This window comes from Lygodium microphyllum, chromosome 14, assembly GCF_053477565.2.
Source record: "Lygodium microphyllum isolate KBCC chromosome 14, Lygodium_microphyllum_v1.1.10, whole genome shotgun sequence".
Taxonomy (NCBI): Eukaryota; Viridiplantae; Streptophyta; class Polypodiopsida; order Schizaeales; family Lygodiaceae; genus Lygodium; species Lygodium microphyllum.
In genome coordinates this window covers 41,790,042-41,810,447 of record NC_141148.1, presented here as the reverse complement: position 1 = coordinate 41,810,447, position 20,406 = coordinate 41,790,042, and positions in this window count along the sequence as shown.

The following is a 20,406-nucleotide window of genomic DNA, read 5'->3' as shown; positions in this document are numbered from 1 at the left end:
AAACTATTTACCTTTTGTATCTTTCAAAACCATAGTTGACATCCAAACTACATTTTACTCAATATAACCTTATGAAGTGGGCATCTAATGGGTTTTAACATATATACTACTTTTTAGGTCTCATAAACATAGCTTAATTCACCTAAAAAGATAAAGCTCTTTTCTAAATGTGAACAGTGGAAAGATGTAAACCACTTTCAAAAGGGGTTTTTTGGAAGAGAAGAGAGACTTCAAAGCTCAACAAAGATATATACCACTTACCAAAGGGTTATTTTGGGGGGAAGACTCAAAATATCAAAACCTTAAAATGATAGTTGTTAGGATAAATGAACTTTCTAGGAGCACTATAAGCCATTCCTAAGACAAGAATCCACTTCTAAAGCTACTTAAGAAAATACAAGATTTGCATGGAGCAAATAAGGTATGTGCTCGCAACACCTCCCTTATAGATTTGAATGTCCTTTAGGCATGTATAAAATTCCAAACATTTACTTTAAAACAACTTTATGTAGCTTGTACAACTTGTCTCCTTTGAGATAGATAACTTGTGATTGGATACCTAAATCCTTCTCGGGTTCCACCTTACCACTTATTGGATGCCCATACATTGTGTTGGCTAGAGAATTTCTTCTCCATCATAGGATCAAACATGGGGATTATTGTAGGGTCCCAATGGTTCCATGTTGCCATAGGAGGGAAGCTTCCTCATGTCACTCTTTAACCATGAATCATTGGGTAAGTCTTATTCTTGTTCGTTGGGACATGAATATATATACTCTTAAAGAGACTTAAAATAGCAAATACAGCTTGCCATAGTCATTAGGCTAGTTCATTATCCTAGGGAATAACTTAGGAGTCTTTGCATTAGATCCCACTTTTTCTTTACATCAAGAAGAGTTCCCCATTTTTCCTTGCCTTTTCTTAAGCATCCTTATCCTATCAATCTCATGAAAATGATGCCATGACCATATTTGGAAGAAATGTATATTCAATTAAGCAACTATCTATATTTCACAATTTATTGTGCCTGTGGTGTTTATGAGAATGCCCTTGATGTCAACCTCAAATCCAGTTTATGACTTTTTGGTGGCATTGTTATGTCTTGTACATTGTTTGAGCTAGTGCTTGCCTCCTTTGGGCTTTGAGAGCCTTCGAGATTTAGGTAGCTACTCTCTCTCCTTGTCTTTATTTAACTTCTCTTGCCTTATTAAATTGCTTTCCTCCTATCTTTCTTTATTAACTCACACTGTATATTGAATCTCTTCTCTCACCCAAGTAATTAACTACCCTCTTTCTTATTCATTTCTTCTATTCTCCCTCCCTAACTCCATCTTTTTGGAGGAGATTGCAATTTACTCACAAATTATTGCATGATTATGGTCATTCAACCATGGCAAAGCTATTCAGCACTATCCTAGAAATGCAATTGAGTAAATGAGTAGAAAGTAATAACAAACGAGCTTATGGACAAGTAGGTTTTTGCCCTAGTCATAACACCATAGATCATTTGGTTGCTTTACATGTGCTTATGAATGAGAGTCAGCTTGAGGGAGCAACCTTGTATTGCTGTTTTGTGGATTTTAAGAAGGTTTTTGACATTGTATCATGGGTTGGATTGTGGCAACGAATGCAAGAATTAGGGGTCCCAAATGATCTATGCATGGGAATTTATAAGATATATCAACGAGTGGTGTGCTGCCTTAGAGGTCGCAACGAGCTGTCACAAGTATTTGAGAGTAATATGGGAGTCAAACAAGGTTGCCCGCTCTCCCCTACATTATTTGGTTTGTGCATTGATAAGCTAGAGGAAATACTTCTCACGGCTATGAATGAAGAGGAAGCCAAAAGCCCGCATATTGGTATGTTTGCCATCTTGCTCTTGCTTTATGTAGATGATGTGGTCTTCTTTCCATATACCGGGGAATGTATGTAGCAGTTCATGGGGATTCTTGAACGGTTTTGTCAAGATAGTGGTTTGACGATGAATGTAACAAAAACAAAGCTAATGGCTATGTGCACCAAGCAATCAAAGACCCCATCAAAAGTACATTATGCGGGATAGTCTATAGAGGTAGTATCTAGTTTCAAATACTTGGGGATTGAGATACCTGTAGACCACAGATGGCATACATGTGTGGATCAGTGATTAGTAGTAAGGAAAAGCAAGTATTATCACTTTGAAAATGACTATAGCCGTACAGATACTAAATGCCATAAAATATGTTGTATGATTTTTGATGCATATGTTCCACACATGGTATTATATGGAGTGGAAGTGGTGGGGGGGGAGCATTTCCTCATCTGCATGGAACGACATTGGGAAGCTGTAGAAAGATTTTATTTGTAGACATTTAGGCATCAAAAGCACCACACCATATGTACTTATGCTTTTGGAAATTGGCCGTTAGCCAATTGAGGTATATGTTATGATCCGAGTACTGAGATATGCCATGCGAGTACGTTAAATGGATAATAGTAGGCTCCCCAAATGGGCATGGGATGTTATGACATGCCTACAGAAAACATGGAAAAGTAAAGTGCTTTTAACATGATGGGTGTTGGATATATATCTAGATATGGCATCCGAAGATATATGCATAGACACATTTCAATCAGACCTCTCACGAGCATATCAACCAAGACATCAAAGCAAGGGAGAAAATGGCAAACTTTCTTATTACAGTATGCATATCTATCTTTCATGTTGGGAATCCTACATGCAGGCAGAGGCACACGTGCAACCATACATAGACAACCCACTCTCAGTGGTATTCAGACGGAGTATTGCATGACTTCAAACTCAATCACATACTTTATTGATCAAGATAGGTGCATGGAGTGGACATGCAAGAGAGATGAGGTTATGCAAGTTGTGTGGACTATAGAGTATAGAATCAGAGGAGCACATGATTATGCCATGCCCAACATATGCACACATACGGGCTGAGTTCGATATCCCTTTACAGGGGCCAATGCACCGGTTTCTGATCACTAATCCTATATCAAAGTTAGGGGCTCTCATCATTCGCATGTTACGCTTTTGGGAGAACCACACTGCATAGATCGTTCTTTCACCATAGGAATCCTTTCCTACCATGGGGGAGGAGAATCATTGTATATCTAGAAAGGTCCCATGGGTCATAATTTGGCCTTCTGTGGTGGACGATAATAAACTACTCTACTCTACTCTACTCTCTTTGAGCATTGTTACGAGATAGGAGACTAGCCCACCCAGAGCGATTGAGGAAGAGGGTAGTGACAAACTTCTTTCAAAAATTGGACTCCACAATTAAACCACTAGTTCAATATATCTAGCCCCATCTATCCATACTATATCTACATCATGCTACAAAGTCACATTAAATTAGGACATTGCACTTTGTAGAGTACAATGACCTTGACCAATTGGCTTATGATGTTCCAAATGTCCATACCACAATCAAATTAGAGCCATCATTGTGATACATGAGGCTCACCCCTCGACACATTAGTAGAGTAGCCTTGGACCATTTCAGAATGGAAGTTCTATGTTGATCCTGGGACCTAAAGGAGGATCACTATGTGTGTGTGTGTGTGTAGCCTACAATTTTAGAACCAATTTTTATTTTATTTTGATAGATCTTAGCCTCATATTAGGATAGATTTATTTCGTGTAACTTCGCTTCAGCTTTATTATGATGAGATAACATTGAATATAGATGTATTGGTTTTCATCTCATAGGCCACATTGACCTTTTGCAGACCTCTCTCTCTCTGTGTGTGTCTCTCTCTCTCTCTCTCTCTCTCTCTCTCTATCACACACACACACACACACACACACACACACACACACACACACACACACACTCTCTCTCTCTCTCTCTCTCTCTCTCTCTCTCTCTCTCTCTCTCTCTCTCTCTCTCTCTCTCTCTCTCTCTCTCTCTCTCTCTCTCTCTCTCTCTCTCTCTCTCTCTCTCTCTCTCTCTCTCTCTCTCATATCACTTCTTCCTAACCTAGGCCCTTAACTATCCTTGCTCTTAACATATGAATTTGGTCACTTCTTCCTAACCTAGGCCCTTAACATATGAATTTGGTCACTTGCTCTTAACTATCCTTGCATTGCTTACATGAAGTTGCTACATATGACATGGTATGTGTGATCGAGGTCAATCATATGGCTTGGAGGAGGCCCTGACTTCATATGTCAATGATGAAGTTACTCTAAAAACATGACTCACAAGTTCATTAGAAAGAAAAATCACTTTAAGTTCATAAATTCTACTATGTTTGTGAACATAGGACATTGTATATGTCTTATGTCTTACTTGTGTAACTAATGAGACATGAAAAATAAACAAGGAAGAAGACAAAAAGGGCAACGTGATTTTCACCATGTTTTTTGAGCTAAGCAGGCTCTATGGATGGAGAAGGGGAAGAGGTGTCTAAAGCTACCACATAAAGGGGCAGTTCAAGCCATGCAACCACAGCTAATCCCAACAAACTCCACTTGACATGTAAGTGCTACTCTTTCCGTGCTTTGATGGAAGGCCATTCTTGGCTGAGTAGAACAAGGCAGAACTATGTATTTAAAGGGTAGCAACCCATACATACTAGAGTTTGATTATGAGTCTTGAGGAAGGACTAGGCTTGACCTGTGTATGCTGAGTTTGATCTCCCATATCAAGAGAGACATTAAATCCACTCTCTTAAGTCTTTTAAGAGTTGAATAGAGACTATTATTGGTCTTCCAATCCTGTTATTTGAAGGGTTGAAGTTCATCTACTTGCTTCATTGATTAATCTGGACACAAAGGGCTCATTCTTGCTCTTGGAAGCTTACTGCAATATACCATAGAGGAAGCTTGAAGAGAGGAGTGTTAAGAAGCCTTCTTGACTTGTTTATGAGAAGAAAGTGGGCTGAATATTTCAATCCAAACAAAGAATTATGGGGAGTAGCACTTATCTTCCTCTTGTTGAAGATTCATGGCATTGCTATGCTTGATGCAAGTGGATATTGCATAAGCATTGTGGAAGGGGTAACAAGAGAGCATCTTGATTTCTCTATGTACATGCTTGGGGCTGAAATAGGTGGCCAATTATAAAGCAAACAAGGGCAGTAGGAATTCCTTCATTTCTCCTACTTCTACATGCCTATTGCAAGCTACCTATTGCTTGTTACATGCTCTTGAATATAGGGGCTATTTTTGTACGTCATCAAAGTGTCTTCTTGGGAGGTAGATGCCATGAATATGGGTTGAAATAGGCAGCCCACAGAGTGATTTGTGGACAGCAGATCCTTTTACTTCTCTATTGCTTCATATGGTACGATTTACACTTGTATTTGGTTGATCTATACACTCTATATTAGGAAAAGTTCATGCTAACATCAAAGGTGAATTTTGAAAGTTTTATGGGCTGATTTGGGGCTGAAATATTCAGCCATATTCGAAGAATAAGCTACAACAACGGTCTTTTTAATTTCTTGCTCTACAGTTGACATCTTGTCGAAATATGCAAGCATCATGTGCCCCTATGGCAAGGCAATGTTTGAAGATCAATCATAGATACTATGAATTGAATTAAGATGAGCTCTTTCTCTTATTTCTTGATTGTGGTATCTTAACCTTATCAGGATCTTTAACTGAAGATCTCTTGAAGCAAAATTCTTTGTCTTGCAAGCCTTCTAATTAACTCATAAGCTTTGTTCCTTACAAGTATACATTGAATGTAATTATGCAAAGTTGGTCCTTGCTTGAATGACGGGATGTAGAGTTGTTTTTGATACTTCTACTTAACTTCATAATCCGTGATTACTCTCACAGTCAAGAAAACAAGCTTGGCTTGAATTAGAGCTTATGAGGTAAAATGCTTGTGATCTTTGCTAAGAACTTGCAATTGGAAGCCCTAGATTTGGCTTGAAACCTTCAACTCTTCTCTTATCTCTACCATCTATGGAATCTAAACTCTTGAACTCCAAACATTCTTCTTTCTCAAATCCTTGTGAATGACCGAGACGTACCTCTTGAACCTTTAAGCATTTATTGTAATCTACTTATCTCTTGAAGCCACATCTCCAATTATCTTGTCTAGTTTTCTTGCCAAACCCTTGATATTGAGATTTGTAATAAAGAGTATTTTGATGTAGTTGTGCAAGTGTTGACATTCAACCATGCACAAAATGTACAATAATCTAGGTCTTTCTTGGGTGTAAATAGATGTATATGTAGGGGTGGGCAAGTGCATATGGGCGTTTTAGCCCATCATATTTTGGTATACTAAGGAGAGTGTGCAAGGAATATGCTTGGAATATGGTTGTATGATTGGAAGTACATTTAAGATATAAATTAGATTTGTGTGTAAAGTCTTATGGTGGTGCATTGGCTATATAGTCTATTGAGTCTCACCCTATCATCCACTTTGATTGCCTTGTGTATGTGTGCATGCATGTATATCACATATAGACATCCCTCAATTCATATATCTTTATAATTTGGGTGTCCACATTCCAATCTGTGTATATGTTGATTCACAAATATGTGCACATGCACATGTGATGTGCATATTTGCATTAGTATATGGAAAGAGCCATGCCAATGTGTATATATGTGTGTATGTGCATAATCATCTCTTATGCTTCTTATATTCATGTGTAACTATAGTGTACATAATATTGGTGTATTACCATATAAGGAGAGGCTATATGCACTTTCCAAACATGTGTGCATATGCATGTAGGCATTTCTCACAGAATCCATCTGACTCCTCTTATTTTATGTGTGCAAGTGTGTTTCCTACTAAAAAGAGTATAGGCATGTATCATGCAACTTTACATCCATGGATGGGAGACAACTTGTAAATAACCTACAAAAATGGAAAGTGAATACATATCTAAGACAAAATATTTAAAACAAAATGACAATAACAAGTCTTCAAGATGATAGAATTGAAAGCTTGGCCTATGATGGGAAGAATTGAATATGCTGATCCACTACTTGAAGTGATTGAGAGTGGGAAGGAATGGAAGTCCACATGCAATGATGTGATGGAAGTGACATCGTACATTGAGTAGGTGAAGAGATCAACATATGATGTGTGTTCCAAGCTATGGTTAGTGACATCAATGGGATCTTTGTGGTGCCAAGGCACCAAGCATTAGGAGAAGGGAAAATAACACACTAAGTGTAGATCACTCTGTCCATGGATTTTATATGCAATAGGTATGTTGGCTATGCTACTACTGGAGTCCTTATGTATTTTATGGTGAGAATACCATCTGAGGATGAATTCCCCAAATGATTCCTTAGAGCATTTCAAGCAAGGTGTAATGTCCTTTAGTATCGAATTATAACCAAGGGCTTTCTGGAGGTCTTGTTAGGGTCAGCTAAAGAAAGATAATGGCCACTCTCTTGTTTAGTGGGATACAAGGGTGACATACCCTAGTCAGCAATAGGTTCTTTATTGAAGGGAGTGCTTATGTTAGTGGGATACAAGGGTGGCATACCCTAGTCAACATAGGTTATTTATCAAAGGGAGTTCTTATGTTAGAATGCTTGGTTTGGGTTTTATTCCCTAACTTGTACTCAATACTCAAAAATGAGGTCAAGAGGATTGCATGCTTGATAGGCAAATTTCTACATGTGCCATCAACATCAGTTAATCCAAGGGGTGACTGCAAAGCTTGCATATTATATGATGGATGAATGGAGGCATCAAAGATGCTCAAGCTGGTAGAATGCCACAGGTACTGAAGTGTTGTGTGCTATTGAATTCTCCCCTTCATTGACTCTTACTATGTTTGCCATGAAAATGGACACTTCTCTTGCAACTACCTTAGGAAGCTAAATAAGCAACATAGTGAGAAGAAAGAAGACCTACATATCTATGAGCCACAAGACAAGAGCATGTAAGCCTCACAAAGAATAGGTATTTCAAAAGAGCCATTAGTGGGGCAATGCTGAGAAGCTTTCAAAGAAATATATAGAGAAAAACCATTTGGGCTCAAATGAGAAGCAATCCAAAAGAAAATAAGGTTTTGATAACAAAGGAAATATGGCTCCAAATCAAGCAAATATATGCCTTAAGCAAAAAGCTGCCAAAAATAAATTGACTAGACAGATGTTGCTTAAGAAGTAGGTGAGGAAAGGTCGAAATTTTGTTAGCTTGTACATCCCTTTGGGAGAATTGGATCCTAATATGTAACATAATGATTAGAAAATTGGGAGTAATGTCTTGGAACATAAGGAGGATAGCTCTAGCCCTAAGAAATGCATCATCGATGACTTAATTAGGAGATGCAAGATGCATGTGTTGGCACTCCAAGAAATAAAGTGTGGACACAATTTCCTTGTGATGTTGCACAATTATATTGTCTTTTTAGATGCCCTAGTTCAAGGATTGGGAGGCACAACCATACTATACAATAAGAATATGAGCCCCATTTTGCTCAACTCTAGTAGCAGGAAGGGTAACTATGTAGCGATCAAAAGCAATTTTAACAATCTATATTTTGTCATTATCTTTGTGTATGCCCCTAATCTCTCTGAGGGTAGAATTATGGGAGAAACTGCTTGCCTTGCATGCTAGAGACTCTGTGACATTCAGTGGAAATGGCGCTCAATTCACGAGATAGATGTTTGTAGACAACCATGACAATGTAATTGAAGAGGATGAAGAAAGCACCACATCACTTTTCAAGTCTACTCCCATTTTGGTGAGGTCTTTGGCTTCAATGTTAGTGTGGACAAAGTTTAAGTGTTGAGATTGTCACACAAAGATGATCTAGGAGTTCTAGGGAAGTTTGGCCTTAGGAACATAGGACTGGGGAACATAAATAGGTATCAAGGCTATCCAATATGGCAAGTATCAAATGAAACAAAGAAATGCATTACTGGAAGGGAAGATTTGTGCCAAACTCAGCTATTAGGCTAAGTTATGCCTTGCCTTTACTAGTGAGATGATGGTATTTAAGCAGGTGCTACACTCATACTTTGTCTTTGTATCCATTATTATCCCCTTCTCTAACTTGGTATGGGAATAGTTGGAGAAGAGACTCAAGAAGTTCCTATGGCATAATGAATAAGAACACTCATGGCACTTTGTATCATGGGCCTGGGTTCCCTCACAAGTAAGAACTTGGGGGGTCTATAGATTCAATCTCTTTTTGAAAGAGCCAGGAAACTTAGTCTAAAATGGCCAAAGAAGCTCCTTTTTTGCAACCAAACATGGATGTACTCACCCATGAGATGTTGGGTAGCTAGTGCTCTAGACCAAAAGCCAGCAATGTGCCAGCTTGTAGTGGTACCATAGGTTGCTCTTCATTGAGGAAAAAATGAAAGGTGGAGTGGATGGTACCATTCCCTAGGTGCGTGCTTAAGCCTATCAAGACTCTTCTTTAATTTCACACTAATGGTTTCTTGCCTTTTTCCACAAAGCACTGAGGCTACTACATATATATCCTCATGCAAGTCCCCATGTAAATAGTTGTCTTAATATCCATTTGATAAATATCTAAATGCAATTGAGCAACCAAGGCCAATACCAAGTGTAGGGTAGTCATCTTGACTAGAGGAGAGAATATCTCATCAAAGTCAACTCCCTTTTCTCGCTTAAAACCCTTATCAACCAAATTTGGCCTTATATGCTAGCTTAGGGTGACTAGTGTACACTTCAACTTGTACATTCACTAGCATGGCAATGTACTCTTTCCATAAGGCAAGGAAACTAAGTTCCATGTATGTTTTTTTTAATAGAAAATAAAACTCAGACCACATGGCTCTCCCCAAGAATGAGAATCATCTCTATGCATAGCCTCCTCATAGGTAAGTGACTCAATAGAATTTGTGTCAACATGACATAGTCCATAGAGGTCTCATAACGATTAGGAGGATGTAAAGCTCTAGTGGAGTGTCTCAAGATTGCTGTGAAGTTTGTACAATCTGTTCTTTTTGTCCAACATCATGATCCTACACAATAGGTGGATCTTGGGCCACTATATCATCAAGATAGCTGTAGCAGGCTATCTCATTGGGATTTGCTGTATTATGACAAGAGACTCCTCCAAAAAGATCACCATGTGTACCTCAATCACTTGCTATGGTCGCATAGAATCTTTTTCTCATGGAATATAACATTATGGCTGTAGATAATCTTTTGAGAATGTGGATCCCAAAGGCAATAGCCCATCTCACTTGCATCACCATATCTAAGAAAAATGCATTTGAAGAACTTTGGATCCAACTTATTATTGCACTTGTATTTGGGAATATGGAAAAAAGTCTCACATCCAAAGACTTGCAAGTGCGTATATGAGGGATCTTTACAAACTAGACCTCCTTTGATCAAGCTTGTATCCACCATTAATAGCTCACTAACAATGATAAGTACAACATACCTAAGCTCAAAAGCAAATCAACCCACAAGAGTTTGTATTTGCAAGAACAATGTATGCATAGATCAATTGAGCATATACATAAGTAAGAGACTCCCATTTTCTGTAATGAACCAAGCTCTGCAATGTAAATACAAATGTCTCCCATTAGAAGAAATTGAAAGGGTTAGAAGAGGATGGGTAGAATATGCCAATGCTAGAGTCTATTTCTATTTTATGGGTAAACCCCTAGCTGAAGAAAAATTTGAACTTTGGTTTGGTGCAACCTACAAAGCAAGCAATGCTTGTTCGATTTAGATTGTAGTTAAAGGATTATGGGTGTGCTTAGTTTTTCTCGTAAATGCGATTAGAGTATGGGTTGTACAATTGGATTTCAAGGCAATCTTGTGCTTATTATGCCAAGCTAGAGGTAGATCTCATCATGATAGTGGGTGATTGGGATACGACCACAAAGGTGGATGATCAATCTCAAGGGGGTAATATTTTTATTGGAACATAGAAGGATGATTGGGGCACATTCCAAGCCCATCATCAACTTTAGGATATGGCACTTGTTCATATAGAAAATAGTTCACCCCCTTGCACATGGTATAATCATTAGTCAAGGCTAATTGGAGGGTGTCTAGGCTAGATAGGGTCCATACTAATTAGGGTGGATGGTGGTGCTCTCTTAACATCAAGATTCATATAATTGCTGATGTCATGGTTTCACATCATTGCCCATTTCTAGTTTATCTTTCACATCCTCACATGTAAGAGATTGTCTGATGGGCTGCCAATTTTTCATCTCAAGACATCCCATTTGGATGATACTTGCTTTGTCATAAAACTATAGAACATGTGGGAAGGTGCTAAAACTGAGCAATAGAACATTGCTGCAAGGTGGAGTAAGTATATGCAATCAATCTCTCAAGTAGTAAACACCATGGTAGAGCTCTTGTTAGTGTAAGGAGAAGGGACGTGGCTAGCACTTCTCGTGCTAAAAGTGATTTTCTCTCTACTATTCATGGTTCTAATAGTGACAGCGTGCTTCGTCTCAGCTCTTGTAGGATTGTGAAAACTACTTGTATAGAGAATGACTAAGGTGTCATCCACATAGATACATCTACATAGATAGGGAAGATATTTTGCTACAATTGTTGGCCAAAAGCATGTTAAAGCTCATGACTATGAGAAAAATGTGGTAGTGTTTTTTGATTCCTATAATGTCAACATGATTATAAGGAGGATAATAGGATAAACAGGTTGTTCCCTAGGATAAACTCCATTTTGCACTAATGAAAATGAGAGATGGAAAGTCTCCAACCATAACAATAGGCATTGTTCAAAAGTATGTGTGAGAGCTGTGTTTTAGAATTCATTAGCTTTGTCAATTTTTGTTTTGAAATTGGGGAATTTCCTAAGGATTTTACTAGAATATTGATTAAGATAATTAAAAAGACAAGAACTAGGCTCAAGGTGTTACATTGGAGGCCACTAACTATCTTACATATCCTACAAGTTTACTGCAAAACCTTAGCATTACAAGTTAAATCACTGCTAACTTGTACAATTCATCCTTGGCAACATGGATTTATCTTTGAAAGAAGGATCATGTGACTCTAAACTTGGCAACTATTTGATTGGGCTTTGGCTAGTGGGAAGAAATTCATAGTTCTCTATAATATGGACTTTGAGAAGGCCTATGATTATGCGTTGTAGACATTCCTAACCTTGATTCTCTTCAAGTTGCGATTTTAGTACAAGGTCCATCTTCATGATTCAAGCTCTATTTTCTAATGTAGAGGTCCAGGTGTACATCAATGGTGTGATGTTCAAATCCTTTCCATTAAAGCGATTAGTGTGTTAGGGATGCTGAATACCACCTCTTCTATTCGTAGTATTAAAAAGACTCAAATGCATGGTGTAGAGAGGGTCGTTGAAATGTTTGTGCCTTCCTAGTGGGAAAAATTTTACTACTCAATGCTTTTGGATGATAACTCTAACAGTGTCGTTTGTGATTGATACCAATTGGATAAGTTGATGGAAGCATGCCAATTATTCTCTGATATTTTTGGTTCAATAATTAGTAGGAGCAAATTAGAACTTCTTTGTCTATTCTATGACACGCCTTCAAATTATCTCACAGATTATGGACTTAAAATGATCCAAAATGGAGAGTTTTTGGTATTTAGGCTACCCTTTAGGACTATAGATAACTCAAGTACAATGCTTTCAATGGATAAAAGACAGGTCCATGCTAAGGTGTGGAAATGGAGTCATGAGGCTACTTCCTTCTTGGAGGTAAGATTGTGATTTTGAAGTCAATGTTGTTAGCTACAATCATCTTTGTAGTAGCTAGTGTTTTTGCATTTAACAAGACTTCTTGGAGTAGTTTAGAGAGGATGTTTAGAAATTTCCTATAGCCAAAGGATAATCATGGCATTCCATTTCATGGGAGATAGTCATCGATCAAATAAGAAGGAAGGTGGTCCAGGGGTGGAACCTCTCTAGTTTAGAGATAATAGGATTCTCTTTAAGTTGATGAATAGGGTCTATCTTAATTAACCTTGGGCTATTATTAAGTTCCTTATTCAAGTGCATAGGCCTAGATTGGGAATATACACATATTAGCAATGCTTTAAAATTAAGGCTAAGGTGTCTAATGTGATAACTAGTTTAGCAACTTCCTGGAAAGTTATGATTAAAGAGGCAGACTAGGAGAGCTTGAAAGATAAGAGAGGGGACGTGTCTTTAAAGTAGTCATTTTGGACGTGTGATAAAGCTTTTGACAATATATTTGTGCATATTAACTATAATGCTAAAGTCTCTAGTTCTATCCATCTCAAAGGTATTGAGAGTTGGATCTTTGGTACTCTATTCAAGTCTCATGGTTGGAAGAGGAGGGGATTTTTCAAAAGTGGAGGCTAGGTGAGAGTTGGATCTTTGGTACTCTATTCAAGTCTCATGGTTGGAAGAGGAGGGGATTTTTCAAAAGTGGAGGCTAGGTGATAGAGAAAACCAATGGCTAAGATTATTTATGAGAAGGATGAAATATTCTTGGCCCACTTCATATACAAGTAAGCCCTTACTTTGCTTGGGTGTTTGAGAAGTAGAACAGACAAATGCCTTGCTAATTGTAGAAAGAGATAATCTTTCTAACCATATTAGGGTTTCATCTTGATCAAAACTATGGAGGTTTGAAAAAAGAAGTTTCCAAGGACCAAGCCAGATTGAGAGTGTGGGAACTAATGCCATCTAATAGGTTCAATCTAGTTCTTTGGAAGATACTTGCTAGCAATTTAGCTACAAGAAGGGAAATACGAATTGGGTTCATGCAATATTTGATGCTAGAATGATTTTATTGGGGGAGTTGCACCCACTCAACAAAGCTTCTCTTTGAATTTGTGATGATGTTAGAGTTGTATCAACTGAATATCTTTGGAAGCATCAAAATTTGTGGTTTTCGGTAGGCTTTCACATTTGTTCCTATGAATATTTCTATTTGTAGGGAGGAGATCTTAGTTGCCTTCAATAGTTTGGGGAAAGAAGACATTTTGTTCAATGTACTGGCCAAGTTTTAAAAGAGAAAGAGCTAAGTTAGCTATGTTGCATCACCCACTATCTAGGAAGATCCAAATATTCTATTCAATTGATATGTATGCCACATTATTAAAAAAATCTAATATTAACCTTAGACCTTAGAGTTCACGTATTTGTCTAAGGCTATAATCCATAAGGACTAAATCTAGCTGATCCTACTAGTTAGCCTTCTACCCAGACTAATCAAACTTATCTCTCTATCTAATTAGTTTATTACTCAATGTTATATTACTATTAATCCATCGATTTAATGAGAATTAGACTATTTTTTATTATAAAGAGGATATGAAAATATTAAACATAAGCTAAAGTGTTTGGGTTTAGTGAGATCAACACATTGGGATTGCAAGTATGAGACCTTTAGGTCAAAATGGTCTAGTTTGTGGAGATCATGTACATTACACCCATCTTGATGTAGGAAATGCCCATACACCCACATTTGATAGCATATCAATTTCATTGCTTGTGTAATAGGTCGATATTGAAGAGTTTAGAGATAGTCAAGTTGATGTGGAAATTAGAATGTTACCCTTGCCATAGCTAAGTTGATCAACTCTCCAAAGGGTGATTTGTCATTCATGTGAGTAATGTAATTGTAATTACAAGCTTTTGAAGATAAACCTAATTCCTATAGTAGGTGAGATTTGCATGCTATAAGAAAGGCTACAATGATGTTGGTAGGTTTGGGACTTTTAACAATTGAATCTAAAGCCACTAGATTAGATTTCCTAGGAGTTCAACTTAGATGACAAAGAAGAAAGGGGGTTGCAAGATATCTTTGAGAAAAAGAAGCAATCTTGGCCCTTAGGCTAGATAATTGTCCTTGACAACCTACCAAAGTTTTGGTTATCTTTTGAAGGCAATGTTCTTAAGAAGTTAAAGGGAGAGACGACTTCAAAAAGTAGTATTCATGCTTTAACAAGTTTTTTGGGTATCTTTTAAAGGTAATTCTTAACAAGTTAAAGGAAGAGATGACTTCATTAATTAGTCTTCACGCTTATTGAGAAAATTGGGTTGAGTCAGCTTAGAAGAGTGCCATAAACTCCATATAGTTTTGAAAGAAGAAGATTCTGAAGTGTTAGAGGGTGATACTCTCAAATTGGACCAATATATCCCCATGGAAGTTCATAGTGCACAAATTCCCAACTAAAGATATGATTTTGAAATATAATAATCTTGCATTTGAGTGACCATTTTTGTAATACTAAAAATACAGTTTGTTTCTATTATTTTGAGAATGGAGGAAAGTAAAAAATGTTTCGATGAGATTTGAGAAAAGCTAATGTTTGATGCATGTTTTCATAGTAGCATTAGATGTACTAAAGTTTTCTTCACAAACTTTGGGAATATAAGATTTAATGCATGTTATTATAGTATCATTAGATGTCATAAAGTTTTCTTCAAGAACCTTGGGAATATAATTTTGTATCCTAACAATTGTGGGCCTTAATTAAGAGGTGGTGATAAAAGGGACATGGTTTGTTAGAAATAAAGTGATGCATGAGAAAGCTAGAATTAAGAGCTAAAGATGTTGGGTGCATTGGGTGGAAAGTAGGTGGATGGTGGTCTCGAGACAATTCTATCTTAAGAACATGTGGATTTGATAAATTGGGTGACCTTTTACATGCTACTTTAGATTAGAAATAATCAACTATGGTGGCCCAAGAGCTAGGTTAAAACCTAGATAACAATGTTTTTGGGGGACAAATTGCGACTATGCTACAATAGAGGGGTAGATGTTGAAGTCCCCCTCTTTTCACACTCTCTTGAACTAAGTGAAGTGTTAGTTACTCTAACCTTTGGTTGGTTGTGAAGTGACCCTTCTTAAATTGGTGTTAGATTGCTATTTTAGGATGACCATAGAAATATAGGCTCCCTAGGGTTGATCCTAGTGGATTGAGCCTTGATCAACTGTAACGTGTCCCCCCTGTCCACTTGTAGGACACGTCTTAGCAGCCCATCGGGAAGAGAGTCTAGAAAGCGCCGCCCGGCACTCACAAGGAATGTCACAGGGTTTGCAATCTAGGTCTCCCCGAGTCTGCCACGAAGCAAAAGCACCTGGCTATTCCCACTTAGGACCGACCTGAATAAGGGTTTTCCTAATAGTCAAGTTCCTAGGAGGTGGTTAGCATCGAGCCCTAGACGAACCACTTTGCGTAGAACATCAGGGTCGAAGTGGATTTATACTGCACTTGGTTCAAGGAGAATGGGAAACGAGAGGGATGCGAAGCTCGACCTCTCTGCCCGTAAGGCATAGTCCCATCCCGTTCCCCTAAAACAATATAAATCGGGACTCTAGCTCTATAGATTCTAGGTCATTGTTACTTCACTGTCAATTCCTTTGAGAAAAGTTCCCAACCAACCGGGACCACCCTTTCGTAGGACGGACCCAGAGTCACATCCACCACACTTTCCTCAAGTTGCTTTAGTTATCTAATTACCTACCACATTTAGTTTGACAAGCAAAAACAACTTTCTTAATTAACCAATTAGTCACTAGTTCCTTCACGTAACTTAGGCACTGACACAGAAAAACAATGTCAAGCAAGTTCCTTTTTCAACATTTGATCTTTACTTATCATAGTCTTTGGAATACAACAAATAACTTGCCTGAAGGCTATCCCAGCAATCCTCAGGGATCGCTATTCCAAGTTCTGCCCATTGACTAGTATACGGGCCTCGAGATCCCATCTCGAGTCACGTCGGCCTCTTGTGCTGGATCCAGAGGCAAGGAATTTACGACCAGAGCCTCCCCTAGCACCCAAGCGTCCTCTTGCTCCAAGTAGCACCCACGGAGAGACCTCTCGCGATGGGTTCGGTCTCGATATATGAGGTAGACTTGAAACTAGCAATGCTACTGGGAGAGGTGTCCAAGTGACTACTAAACATTACCTCTTGTAGCTTAGCTAGGGGTGGGTATGTCTCAATGGGCTTCTATGATGCCCTCCTTGAGAAGGACAATGAGACTTTAAGGAAATTCTTTAAACCAGACTTTTAAGAGATGCTTGAGGAGTGATGTGTTTTTGGATACTATCCTATTCATATGCTCACATTGATCTCATAATGGTCATCCTATTAATTTATGTATATAGAATCTTGTGCTCTATTATATGAAAATCATGGTGCTTTGGCAAAAGGAATCTAACTCATATAGTGATTTATAATAACAAATGTTCACAATATTAGACATTGTCTTATTTCACTAGAATAATATCATAAAAACATAATCTCCATTCCTAGTAAAACCAAAAAGTATCTAAACTTGTTGTTTTCTTTATAATATGATTGATCTTTCTCAATAATATGACTTATAGACAAGTGAAGCTATCAATTTAATGGATACATGGGGGCATTTAAAGCTGCAAGTAACTCTAGAAGTATAGGTATTTGACACTAGATGGTTTACATTTTTAGCATCCACAAGAATAATTTATCGTACAACACTTGTGCAAGGACTCACCATTTTTTCTCAAAATCTCACCAGAAAAACAAAGTCCCACTTGAGACATCTAAAATGGCTTTCTTTCACCATTCCATTCTCTCTAACAACACACAATTTCTATACTGCACTAAAGTTTCTCAAGTCCATATTTTTCAATAAAAAATATTATGTAAAAATGGGCTTGTGAAACAAGTTACACGATTGAGATGGTTTATTGGTGACTCATAGGAGAACTTTCATTCTAGGAAACAGAACTTTTTCATTGCTTAATTGTAATAATGCATAAGAAGATAAATGGACATGTGAGAAGAGGGCCTATTTAAAATAGTAAAAAATATATAGTATCCATGCTAAAAGATGGATCATTTAGATAATCTTCCAAAAATTTCTCTTGTCCATAACAATGCATATCAAGAAAGATAAGTATATAAGAAGATGACATTGTTAAAGGTAGTATATGGTAAACAATGCCTAGTATCCATGCTAAAAAGATGGAGTATTCAAGTATCTTCCAAAAAGTTAGAGATTTCTATAAGAAGAACATAAAGCACTCAATCATGTTTGGTTAAGCATACTAGTTTTCTAAAACAATTGAATGGCTTACACATAGTCACAATGAGCTTTAAGGATAGACAAAGTAATCCCATGTTTGTCTAAGATACTAACAATGGATGAAAGTGCATGTAAGCCCTACTAGTCTATTGCATCATCATGAAAGTGCATGTAAGCCCTACTACTCTATTGCATCATTAGTGGCAATTGGTAAACATAGAGTAGCCAAATAATGGAGAGCTTTTAGTATAACTTACCTTATGAAGAATTTTTGTTGCTCTTGTAGAAGAAATACTATCCAAATAAAAAAGGTAAGCCAATGTTTCTTTTATGGGGGACAATTTGCATTGGTTAGGATTCCTAAGCAATTTCAATGAAGTTAATGATCCAAATAGAGACAAAAGAATCCACATTTGGGGTCCCCACCCCAACACCTTCCCTTATGTTTTAGAAGAAAGATGAATGCATCATTTGTAAGATTTATTTACCAATGATTTTCCATTTGGTAGCTAAAAATTATGTTGGGGATCTTATAGAACAAAAGGATCCATATATAAGGATGGGATGGGTAGTAATAGCATATAACATGTTGATGAGTAGAAATATTAATGTAAAATCTACCATGGAGTAGGCTACACACAATCATGAATACTATGGATGTGCAAAGATGTACTTGCCATTAAGGATCACCTTTAATACACTTTACTATCATCTCTACCATAAGTTTGTTAAAAATTTGCATTGAATTGATGGGATTCAAATATACCACTCTCTAAATTGATATTTAAGAATCATTTTCAAAATTCCTTACTTTTTCAATAGAGAGTCATCATGCAACTGGCAACTATGAAATATCATACTAGGGATAGTGTATTGCAATGTGTTATAATATGCTTTTAAGATCTATGTTTTTTGCTATCTAGCTTGCAATAAACAACCAAAAAATACAAATCCTACAATTGGAACACCACTTGAAAACAATGATTAAATGCACCTACCATATGCACATACCCACATATCCATTAATCAAAATAGATAGGGACTAAGCTGGATTGGGTACTAGCCATACCCATCATTACATGTATAATGGATTATGAAAAAAACCAATCTCTTCATTGTAAACTTTATGTAAGAGGATAGATAAAATTGGAATGGAGCATTTATTGATAAGCCAAATAAAGAAGAAGAGTAATCACTAAACTAAAAAGCAATGAATACACCCAAAAAAAATAAAAAAACAAAACCGACACCATAATAGACCTTATAAAATCCACAATTTGAAAAAACTATAACGAATGTTCTCATAGGGAAGAGCAAAAGTACATCAAGAAATGAGCATGATGCTTTTCTTTTGTGAAAGCTTACCTAATGCCAAGTTGTGCTTTGTCACCATCATATGGCCTCCCTCTTTGAATAAAATTATCAAGTTGTTTCCATCATAGCTATAGTGATTCAAGCCTATAATTGTTGGCATAAATACATTCTTTTCAAAAAGCTAGTATAAATGGAATGTGTAATGAGATCAAAATGTTTAAGGCATGCTTAAGGTAATATGTAGTAGAAGTGATGTTGAAGGCAACTTGTTATTATACAAAAAATCCTTAGGTGCATTCTGTGTACCTCAAGAAAACAATCTTTTCAATTGAGACCCAAATTATGAGGAAAGTGAATGCCCAATAAGATTGATTAAAAACCAAGGTGATGTTGTCTTAATGGATTTCTAAGATAAGAGGAGAGCAAGGTCTAAGGATGGGCTTAAGGAGAGGGAATGATCTATTAATGGACAAAGTGAATGGCAAAACAATAAGACAACATTGAGAACCTATTATAAATGCCATGTGACAAATAGATAGCTCTATCAATTTTGAGTATAATATGGATTTTAAGTGACAAATAATACATTGGGATATAGTTTCACAATAAATATAACCAAGTTAAACACAAATAGTTTTTGGCTAGGATGAGTAGCGGGCATATGCATTAATTGCCTTTACAAGTATAAATTTTCTTTATTATTAGTAATTGTTTTGGCCATATTTTATAGTGCATGAAACAACCTTTCCCCCTTAGAGAGGTAAGATGATGTAGAAGCATGTAGCCTACTGAATAGGTGAAGGAGGAGATGACAACAAGGTTCAGAAGATTGTAGTGGACTCTATGGATTTTGACTTTGATATTATAGTTTGTGGTGATCAAATGGACATGCAAGAGTTGAAGGACTTGTGTGAGAGTTTTGGAACTTATATTAAAAAACAAGAAGATCCCTTTGGCCATGATAGAAATGATTTAAGGGTGGTATATCCTTCTTATTCACTTGGCTTAATTAGCACTACCTTATACTCAATGGATGGGGTCTAGTTCTACTTCATGGTGTATGTACTAAGGGAACATGAGTTAACAAGGTGGTTCATGACTACCTTTCATTTCTAAGGTGTGCTTGCACCAATAACATTTCATGGGCAAGG